The 12,262-nt window shown below is 36.9% G+C and overlaps 1 protein-coding gene across 3 annotated transcripts in view; it reads left to right on the plus strand.

Annotated features, from left to right (window-relative positions):
- The first annotated feature begins 1,828 nt into the window (after nt 1-1,828).
- LOC143023129 (uncharacterized) overlaps nt 1,829-12,262 on the plus strand; it is a 136,882-nt gene continuing 126,448 nt past the window's right edge. For 2 of the 3 annotated variants that reach the window (XM_076181638.1, XM_076181640.1), the window contains exon 1: nt 2,124-2,222. The gene's annotated coding sequence lies outside the window, so the exon portion shown is untranslated. Of the gene's footprint in view, nt 1,952-2,123; nt 2,223-12,262 lie in introns of those variants that run through there. The other variant, XM_076181639.1, reaches the window with a different exon arrangement.

Genomic DNA, 12,262 nt, shown 5'->3' on the forward strand with positions numbered 1-12,262 from the left:
AAAAAGTATTAAAAAAAATAAATACTCTAAAGTTACATATGACCTAATTAAAAGAAGAAGGACCATGCAGATTAAAAGTAGGAAAGACGAAATAGAAAAAGTAGAACTAAACAAGCTTATCAACAAAAGGCAAAGATCAGAGAAAAGAAAGAGAAACATGGATGAAATAGAAGAAACTATTCGGAAAGGTAAAAGTATTAAAGGGACCGAGCGCAGACATGCTTTAGGAAGACAGCAAATGATATGTTTAAAAGATAGAAACGGAGAAATCATTAAATGCAGGGAAAGCATGATAAAAGTAGAATAATTTTATCAAGAGCTTTACTCGTCGAAGACCGTAGTTGAGTCAGTAAATTCATCTGTAGACGTTAGTAGTGTACCAGAGATTACAAAGGAAGAAGTAGAATTTGCTCTAAAAATATGAAACGAGTGCGTTCGAGGTATTTCTGGACAAGTTGAACCATTTATCCCCAAACATCAAATTCAAGACAGAATGGGAAGAATGTCATCAGATCCCTTTCCTAGACATTTTAATTAGAAGGATTAATGGAGAATTATTTTTTACAGTTTATAGAAAACCCACCCATTCAGGTAGCTATTTCCACTTTTTTAGCAACCATCCCGACAAAGTCATGAGGAGTGTTGCCTCCGGCCTTTTCTTGAGAGCTTTTAGGATTCTTGGACCGGGAGATTGACCTCATCAAAAGGCAACTTTTGAATTTGGCATACCCGTCCTGGTTCTTGGATCAAGCCCTCAGCAAGGCTAGAGCCAGCCACCTTAAAAATTCAGTTCCCACCACACAACCCTCTTTCAAAGATGTTTTAAAAATCCCATATTGTAACTCCATCAGTTCTTCTTTTAAATTAATTCCAAACAAGCGTTTCACAGTTGACTACCATTATCCTAATACGGTTCATAAACAAATTGTTAATGTTCATCAAAGGTTGAAGGGAAATGAGTCCCCAGGAGTGTATAGCCTTCCTTGTAAAGATTGTGATTTAATGTACCTTGGTCAGACAGGAAGGGATCTTAACACCAGGTTAATGGAGCACAAAAGATCCATTACGTATGCCAAAGAAAATCTCGCTGTGTTCCAACACGTCAGTATAAAAAATCACAGTCTTGACTGGGACAAGGCCAAAATTTTGTTTAAGTCCACCTGTAGTTTTAGAAGAAAAATTGTTGAATCAGCCTTAATCGAAGAATGTCCGAATTTGAATATCTCCAAAGGTCAATGGTCCCCGGACAATCTCACGGCTAGCTGTGAGCCGCTTGGTTAAGAATTATCACCCTCCTGACCCTGCTTCCCACCCGTTTCACTCATGATCTCACACCTCCACCCACACATCCCCTCACCTCTGACTCCGCCCTGCGTGACGGGTCGTCCTGTTTTAACTCTGCGTGTTCCCCTTCTACTCACATTTCATTGTACTTATGTCTGCAAATTCTTGTAATCTGTACTTTCCTGAATAGGGCTATAGCTATTAGCCGAAATATAGAAGTTACACATTCTTCTAAAGTTTCCTCTTATTCCGACTGTGGGTTCTTCGTGATTGTATATATATATATATATATATATATATATATATATATATATATATATATATATTTATACAATATTATATATATATATATGTATATATATATATATATATATATATATATATATATAAAGTACATGTCTGTGAATTTTAGCTTTTCAACATGTCTGATAGCACGTTCATATAAAGATGGTGGGGTCATTATTGGCGTCGTTTATATTTTACAAATGACAACTTATTATTCATACATGACCTTCCATCTTATAGTAAAATAAATTCATTGTATGAACTTGTGAAGGTGGGCCGAAAAAATGCACCACGCCTTCGACTAAATGATGTCATCGCAATTTTTGCGGGTGATCGCGTCAACGTTTACGTTCGCAAGTTTTGCAAGTACTTGGATTTATTGGTAGGTGTGATCAAACTATATAGGTGCCATATCATGTACAATGACTGCATATTGGGTATATCTTACAGAATATTATCAGCTGTCTAATACAGAAACTGATGATTGAAAATAGTTTGAAGGGAATTTTATATATCTACAAAACGGTATGGTAATTTGCCATCTGTCGGACAAATCATAAACTAATGTGTCAGCTCAGCTGGTTTCGAACGTAAACATTGGTATCGGTGGGCGACGTCAACAGAAAGTTGGAGTCTTCGCTATTTGGTGTCTGGTAGGCATTTTGTCATATGAATTTAGTTATTTTTACCAAGGATTCAAATGTAGTTTTGTACGTATCGACCATTGGCAGTCAATGTATGATTGATTAAATTGATGACTTGTGGAAATAACTCATAAATAGACCAAGAAGTTAGAAGTCATTGATGATTGAAACTGTCATTTTCACATTCCTCTCAATGTTATATGTATAATCTTAGTTTAAAGAAAGGATTCTGATGAAAGCATACCACCCTTCACAAAGGTGTAGTGTGTTCTGAGTGCAACATATGTTTTGGAATTTGACTTAACACAAGACATTTTTTCTTTGTACAAGAAATTGGATGTGAAAGTACGGTAGTACCTCAATGTAAAACTTGCCATGATATGAGTTGAAATAATAAAACTTAATGGTCAATTAACTTTAGTTATGGCTGTTTTATATAAATCAGATATAGCATATCAGGTGTAGATATTTATTAAGTTACTCTATACTCATACTGCATTCCATCTTCCAATTTCATGTATAAGGCTGGAGATACAGTTGTTAGTTAGATTATATCAATTGAAGGCAGCCTAAGATGATGGCATCATGTTTATTGTAGGAGGGATATTTAAGTATGGTAGTTGAGTGTAAATATTATTAACTAAGTACACATCTGCTGCATCTAGATTTACTAGCTAGCATGATCTCTGAGAAATGATGGTGGTCTCAATAGATTAATATAATATTGCTGGCATATTTAATATTATTATTATAGGTACATGTGAATCTGTGCATGGTGCCACCATCGTGGATGTACTGTTTACATTGCCATCTTTTGTGGCCTATTGGAATTTGTTTGGCTTAGTTTGAATGCTTGGAGTGTTCAGTGCATGTGCATGATATTCAAATTGTCTTGTTGATCTACAAGTGTATGCCCAATTTTTTAAAAGCAAACAAATTTTCACCGATTTAAATGCAAATTTGGTTATTAACCTTGGCAAGTTAGTTTTCCAAGTAAAAATCTAAAGGTAAGGCATCTATATATAAATATTTTAATGTTAAATTCATGTTTATTAGCCATTTTTCTCTTGGAAATGAGCAACTTGAGATCGTTAGAAATTTGCACAACTGAGCCTAAAGGGGCAACATGTAGGTAGGTACGTGCAAATCCTTAGTCGGCACCACCATCACGGATGTAATGTTTACACCGCTATCTTTGTGACCCATTTGAATGGGTATGCATCAATTTGAATGCTTGTAGTATTCAACGCATGTGCAGAATTATCAAATTGTCTTGCTGTTCTGCAAGTGTATGCCCATTTCGGTAAAATTTTACTTTCGACCTTTGTTGGAATATAGCAATACAAAATTAAATAGTAATTTTGTAAATTAAAATGTATGAACGTAATATGCAATTTTGTGTGCGGAAATGAAAATAAAAAAAAGTTGCTAAAACAGATTTCTTAAGTAACGAAGTTGTGTACTACGAATGGTACGCCATGTTTGTTATGGTAGATTCCGACGTCGGAGAAATGAAAGAACGATAAATTTGTCTAAAGTAAAGTAAACTAAACTAACCTAACCTAACCTAACCGGTAAAATTTTACTTTCGACCATTGGAGGAATATAGCCATACAAAAGCTGAGAGAGTGGTTGAAAAGCCCGCCAACGTCTCTCACGACGACGACGACGAGGACCAGCCGGATGATATCTAATTTGCAGGTAATGATTTATTAAACACAGGTTAGGTTAGGTTAGTTTAGTTTAGTTTTAGACAAATTTATCGTCCTTTCATTTCTCCGACGTCGGCATCTACCACAACAAACATGGCGTACCATTCGTCGTACACGACTTCGTTACTTAAGAAATCTGTTGTAGCAACGTATTTTTATTTTCATTTCCGCACACAAAATTGCATATTACGTTGATACATTTTAATTTACAAAATTACTATTTAATTTTGTATTGCTATATTCAAACAAAGGTCGAAAGTAAAATTTTACTGCAAAAACTACCTGGGGTACAGTGTATACCGGTAGTGGTAAATTTTTAGTTTCGACCATGGGCGCAATATAGCAATAGAAAATTAATTATTAATTTTCTAAATTATAATGTATCAACATAATATGCAATTTTGTGAGCGAAAATGAAAAAATAAATGCTAAAACAGATTTCGTAAGTAACGAAGTCATGTCGGACGAATGGTACACCATGTTTGTTATGATATATGCCGATGTCGAAGAAATGAAAGGATGATAAATTAATTCGTCTAACCTAAACTAAACTAACCTAACCTGTGTTTAATAAATCATTACCTGCAAATTAAATGTCATCCGGCTCGTCCTCGTTGTCGTTGTCGTGAGAGACGTTGGCAGACGACAAGATGACGTCCCAAGCCTATGCTACCGACTTCGTTCATTAGCATATTTTCTTGTAGCAAGGTATTTTTTACTTTCATTTCCGCCCACAAAATTGCATATTACGTTGATACATTTTAATTTACAAAATTAATAATTCATTTTCTATTGCTATATTGTGCCCATGGTCGAAACTAAAAAAATGTCCCGGTATTCAATATGGAATGTCAGCATACGCGGATTTGGTCATATACGGTAATTTTAGGAACCTAACCACCGTAAATAAACAGTAAATAAAGCTTTAATGTACTGTATAAAAGAGGGAAAATACATGAAAATAAAGATACATGTATTGCTGGACATTGTAGATACAGTACATGTACGTATATGTATACACTTTCGCTTAACGACCAATTCGGTTAACGACGGTGCGCTGGTCCCAATTGTCATCGTTAAACGAGGAGTGGTTGTTTATATATATATATATATAATATTTTGTACAATACTGCAATGCTCTTACTTCAACATAAATAAACATCAATTCGTGCTGCCACCATGTGACGGCATTGTGTGCTACTAGTACTAACTAATGTAAACAAACAGCTGCAGATTCTGCCTGAAGCAGTGTCTCCCAGTGAATTTTCTTTTCCTTCATTTTTGGTAGTTTCATCACATTTTCCTTTAATAGAAATATGCTAGATTATGATACAGCTACTTCAGAATATGAAAAATCATACATTTATCAAAGAAATTTAGTGGTTTGAAATATACGAAATAGAAACAGGCTACTGATCATGGTTACTAGTGAATACAATAGGCCTACAAGTGAAGCAATGAAAAATAGAAATCAGAGTAAAGAAATTCACGAACCATTTTAATCTAATCCAAAACTGATCATGCTATAAAGAAAATTGCAAATTAGGCCTAAGTGTACCAGATATTTATGCTTTAACCCATAACCATAATTCTATCCATCTATATACAAAAGGCTTTTTCCCCCTTATCAGGGAGGTAGCCAAGTCAAAAGGCATAAACCCACTCCCACCCATCATCCCTTCCACCCTCACATCTTAGCTCCTCGTGGACGACGGGTCATCCCTGCATCCCGCCCACCACCCTGGGTCAGAAGCAATGCAGGACACAGCACATCCACAGCAAGGCCGCTTCACTTAATTGGCGACCCCCCTCTCTCCGTCCCCTCACATAGAAAACGGAGGATGGGGAGAAGTCCCTTCGGGCTGCGTCAAAGTATCATTCACAGTTTCCCACTCCCCAAACCCCCCCATCCTCCCATCTCTTCCCTTTCTTTTCATCACAGTATCATCTATACACAGCCCTTCTCCACTCATCCTTATCTTCTGCCACCTCCCTTCCCTGCTCCACAGACATTCCCCTCTTGCTCAACGCCCCTGTCACCCCATCCATCCATCTCATCCTTGGTCATCCTCTCAAGTTCACTCTCTCCATCTCTGCCTTCCATACCCCTTTCACCAGTCTTCCTTTATCCATTCTTTCCATGTGTCCAAACCATCCTAATAGGCTTTCATCAGCCCTCTCAGCCAACTCCTTTTCCACCCCAGCTCTCCTTCTCAGTTCCTTGTTTCTCACTCTATCCAGCCTTGTAACCCTCACCATACTTCTCAGACATTTCATCTCAAACACATTTAAACTCTTCCTCTCTGCCTCTCTCAAATTCCATGTCTCTGCCCCACACAGCACTGTCGGCACAATCATCCCTTCATACAATCTCCTCTTTGCATTAATTCACAAATGTCTATTTCTAATTACTTTTTTAAATCCCCCAAGGCATTTGTTTGCTTCTCTCAATCTACAGCTTACCTCTACCTCTACTCCTCCCTTTGCAGCCACATATGACCCTAAGTACCTAAAACTATCCACTTCCTCCAGCCTCTCCCCTTTAAGACTTACTTCCAACTCTCCACCATCCTCTCCTCTTGTACACCTCATCACTTTACTTTTACCCAAATTCACCTTCAACTTTCTCCTATCACACACCCTCCCAAACTCAGTCACTAACTCTCCCAATGCCTCCTCTGACCCTGCCACAAATGCAGTGTCATCAGCAAACAACAACTAACTTACCTCACACTTTTCTCCATTTTCCGCAACCAACTCCAGTCCCCTGCCCATTTCTCTTGCATTTACCTCCCGTACCACCCCCATCCATATACACATTGAACAGCCATGGCGACATGACACATCCCTGACGTAGTCCCTCCTTTACCTCAAACCATTCACTCTCTCCATTTCTGATTCTAACACAGGCTCTACTACTCTCATAAAAACTTTTGACTGCTCTTAACAGCTTTCCCCCAATACCTGTTTACCCTATCATAAGCCTTTTACAAATCCATAAAGGCCCAAAAGACATCCTTACCCTTTCCTAAAGCTTTCTCACAAATCTGTCTTATCACAAAAATCTGATCCACACAGCCCCTACCTCTCCTAAACCCACACTGCTCCTCACCAATTACTTCCTCTGGTCCTCTCCTAATTCAGTTATAACCCTCCCATACGCCTTCCCAACTACACTCAACAAACTGATCCCTCTGAAACTACTACATTCACACTTGTTCCCTTTTCCTTTGAAAAGCGGAACTATACATGCACTCCTCCAGTCCTCTGGTACTCTACCCTCCCTTAGACACTCATTAAACAACCTCACTAACCAGTCTACTATTACTTCACCTCCCTTCTTCAGACACTCCGCATGACACCCATCTAACCCAGGTGCCTTAACTGCTCTCATCATTTTAATCGCTACTTCCACCTCATCTTTTTTTATTTTTCCCTCATTTTCCTCACCCATCACTCATTTTCTTTGTGCCTCCCACTGCTATCACCATTCCCTCCCTATCCTCCTCTACATTCAACAGTTCCCTAAAATATTCTGCCCATCTTCCCCTTATCGCTTCCTCTTCCATTATCATCTTTTCATCTTTGCCTTTTACCTTTTCTTCTCTACTTGAATCAACTTCCCTTCCTCTTTTAATCTCTTAATAATAGTAAAAAGAAAATATTTAGGCCAAATCTTATACATTGTGTAATGTGACCTTGGTAAAGACAAATATTGATATACTGGTATACAGAATAGTCTGTAAAACCCTACTATTGATAGTAGCCTATTGAGTGACTACCAGACCTTAAATATTACCTACAAGATATACATTTTGCATGATTTGGCTATGTTTCTTTTTGTAGGAATTGGTAAACAATAAACATTGGATGCAAGAACAATTTAGATTACTTTGCCAAAGTTTCCTACTTTTCCCAGTGATGTAGCCTAGGCCAATTGTAAGGTCCTACCTGTTGTATGATAAATGCTGATTATGAGATAGGCTAACCTAGCGAATCATTAGCAGTTTGTATTATTTTTAAAACTTTGATGAAGAGAGTGTATATACAGTATATATATATATATATATATATATATATATATATATATATATATACAGTATATATATATATATATATATATATATATATAAAACCTATTTCTTTTGGTACATGTTTATCGGGTTCTTTAAAAAAATAAATAAATAGATAAAAATAAAGAAAATAGAAAAATAAAACTAATGAATTAATGAATTTTTTTATTTTTTTTTTATTTATTTATTTATTTTTTATTTATTTATTTTTTTTTTCATTTTTTTAATATAAAAAAAAAGATAATCCCAAAATAACCTTATAATCCACATTTACCTTTTTACCATAAATTGTAGGGTCGAATTTGTTTTTCCTAGACTATAGGCTGCCTCTATTCATAGGGTATTCTAGGAGTCTAACCTATATTTCTCATAGGCTAATCTAACCAACCATTTCATTACATTAAGATGATATCAGTTTACCCTACTTATATAAAGTACAAACTACTATTTTTTTTATTTGCAAATTTCAATTGAGTAGTCTGTAAGTTCTGTAATTATGAATAAAGCCTATTTTTTTAATGTTTACAAATAAGAAATTTGTATAGATTTTAGCTTTAACCTTGTTATTAATGTAATAATACTGGTAGATTCAAGGAACATATAAAATATTTTATTATAAGAAATTTTTATAGATTGAATTTTCAACCTAGTTATTAACGTAATAATACGGGTGTATTCAAGGTACAGTACATATATTTTGTTATATTCTTGAAAGCTTTGTCTGAATTTTTACCATTACAGTAATTGGCAAGCCAACAATAGCTGTAAAATACTGTCTATAGATGTGCACTGTGAAATAATTTGTTGCTATTGTGCAAATAGAAAGCAGTAGGTCTCATTATTCCAAGTTTAAAAAATCTAAAAAATTTGATACGTTTTGTGTTGAGAAAATTTAATAACCGTCCAGTATAGAATAGTTTTATAGCTAGTTACAGAATATGTACCATTTATAGAAGTTTCCAGAATGTAGTTTGTATTAATATTTCATTCATTCTATACTATGGGAGTTATAGCCAGTGGAATGTATTTCTATTTTTATAAATACTGAATAAATATAATTATTAATTCAAATTCCTGAATAATTTGTCAACTGTCAAGTGACAGATGATTTTTATCTTTAAGTAATTTAAACTAGCTACTTTACGTTTGTTGACAGTCTAATTAATTCAAATTATGTTAACATCTAGAACTCCATCATGTACACATGTACATGACAGTGTAGACAATAGTATATATCCACTACGTATGCACTATGCACGTATGTCTTCATGTATGTAAAAGTCAATGGAAGTGCCCTGAGATAAAGTTTGACCAATCTCAGAGGCCAGATAGGAATGACATTAGAGCAAATGTCACAGCATTTGATGATGACTGAAAAGGGGAGGAACAACAGAAGATATGAACAGTGTGCACAGGGGAAGGTTGTCTCTCTCTTTCCTGAACTGATTCCTGGTTTTTATGATAACATGGTGAAATTAATTCTGCAGTAAGTACTAGGTAGGGCATCCTCCATTAACCTTTCCTCATCATGATTTGTCACATTTTTTCCTAATATTGTGATAGAAGGTTTATGAGATTGGACAAATGAAATAACAGATGATTTTTTTTTTGGGGGGAGGGGAGGGGCACAAAGGAAAAAGAAAATATCTAGCTTGAAGTGGCAACTCTGCCATGACAGATCTGAAAGTGCTCATAAGCTGGTAGATGATCATGAGCATAGATAATACCATTATATATTTAATATATATATGTTTATACGAATATACATGCTTGTGTGCATATACTGTACATATATAAAGCTGGTTGAGTGTATATGTGAGTATATTTATCAAACAAGTGAATGTTTCACGTAAAAAATAATATACATGAAAAATATTTATAAAATGCTTGCTGAATAGGTGTGGGAGGCTGGTATATGGATCTGCAGAATAGATTTCCACATAGGGGTCAAGGAGTTAAGGAGTCGGGAGTCGGAGTTGGAGGAATCAAAGGAGTCGGAGTCTGAGGAATCAAAGGAGTCGAAGTTGGACCTTATACCATCCGACTCCGCAGCCCTGATCCAAACACTTAACAATTTCTCCATTTCATGGATGGGCCCCATGTTTCTTGGTTATCACAGTTGAATGCATGGGTGCAGAACCTTTCACAGCTTCACGAATTCTTTCTTTGTCTTTCAAGATCATTGACACAGTTGAATGTGATAACTGCATATCACATGCGATTGCATTCACTTTTTTCCTCCTTCAAACTGTTTAATCACATTCAATTTTTGGTCCAGATCAATGGCTTTTCTTTCCTTCTTGGCAGACTTGGGAGTGGACAAAGGTAATTTCCTCTTGGGAGCCATCTTGGGGGTATTTTGTAATAAAACTTTTCAGTGGATACGGAGGATGTTAGCGCTGTGATGAACAAAGCGTGAATGAGACACTGAGTGAGTGAGCAGCATCACTATCGTGCGTTGAGAGATGGAGAGGCAGGCATGGGGGTAGCGCGTGAAAATACGAACTAATAAGTACATATTACAGTAAAAGCCCTTGTATCTGGCATCAATGGGACCCTAAGGCATGCCGGATATTAAAAAATTCCGGATACTTGAAGGGATAATAAAGCCTGTAATCACTTACTTTATTCACTAACCATGTCAGTTGTACACCAACAAAACATAACAGCAGTCACTTTATTTGCTAACCATGTCAGTTTTAAACCAATAAACCATAAAAGCACCAAATCTTTACAATTAAACTGTATGTGTTTTGTAATGTTACATACAGTGTACTTCTCTTACTTCCTATGAGTGTGGCAATTAAATGCGATGGTCAACAACAAACTGCCCCCTGATATCCACCCTTCTGAATCCTCTCTCCCACGAAAGGACAGAGTCCACTTGGCCAGACTGCGATGCGGTCACCACCCAGCACTTCTAAGCTACCAGAAGAGGCTGGACGACCGTGTTGTGAACAGCTGCCCAGGATGTAACACTTCACCCCATACCATACAACACATAATGGAAGACTGCATTATACACAATCATGCACGCAAACAACACAACATACACTCTATAAAGGATTTGTGGGAAAACCCAGTTTCGGCTGTGGCCTTCCTTGGGGAGATGGGACTGCTCGGACAGACAGTCTAGGGAACGACAACAACAACAACAACAACAACAAACTCGTCTCGCTAGTCGGTTGTACACTTTTCTTAACCTTAAACATCTGTCCACCTTTCATAAACTCTCTTATGTCTATCTGCTTGCAACTCTTGCCTCTTTGCAGCAAAAACTCATTTTGAATGCAGTGAACAGCCATGACATCACACGTGGTCATGTAACTGCATTGTTCAGCAAACTTAACAAAAACTGCTAAATCTTTCGCTGCATCTGTCCATGAAACTTTGGGCTCTGGGTCATCTTCCTCTTCACTATCTGCCTCGTGTGGGAGTTGGAATCGATTTGCATTGATTTTATATGTATGTAGATTTTCATATATTTTAATGCTTGGAAAAAATATGCCGGATACTTGAAGTTGCCTATTAATAGAATGCCGGATACAAGGGCTTTTACTGTATAAATATATATTATGCAGATGGGTGATGATAGTTGTAAAGTCGAACAGTCATATGTTGGATAGGTCATAAGTCGACGACTATCTTGTGCAAGTTGTGTCAATGTTTCTAAAATATTTAAAGCTAGTGAGTCAGTAAGTTTGGGAGTGTAGTTGGGAGGGTGTCAAGAGTGAAGAGAGGATGAGGGAGAGAGGGGTGGCTATACTGGTAAGTGAAGAGATAGGTAGATGTGTGGTGGAGTGGAAGGTTTCTTCAAGATTATTATGGATGAAGTTGAAGCTGAGAAGGGAGGTGTTGGTTTTTGTGAATGCATAGAGGGTTTGGGGAGGGGTGTCAATGTGTCTTGCTGCACTGCTTCTGACCCAGGGCATTGGGCAAGATGCAGGGATGATCCATCATCCAGGAGGAGCCAGAGTAAGAGTGAGGGAGGGGGTGAATGGGAGTGGAGAATGTGAAGATGGAATGGGTGGGATTGGATTTTATGCCTTTGTTTTTTGACTACCTCCCTTGTAAGGGGGAAATAGTTATTGGTATATGTATGTATGTATGAGTCAGTTGAGACTATTGTAGTAGCAAGTGAAGAGGACTATCCCTTGGTGAAATATTTATCCTCCTTCACCTCAACAATCCTCCCCCTTTCTCTGCTTCCCTTGCTGCAAGAGTTACCTTCTTTTTTTCTTAAATTACAACAGTATTAATATTT

Source organism: Oratosquilla oratoria, unplaced genomic scaffold (assembly GCF_046742065.1).
Source record: "Oratosquilla oratoria isolate Oo_2021 unplaced genomic scaffold, ASM4674206v1 SCAFFOLD45, whole genome shotgun sequence".
Classification (NCBI taxonomy): Eukaryota; Metazoa; Arthropoda; class Malacostraca; order Stomatopoda; family Squillidae; genus Oratosquilla; species Oratosquilla oratoria.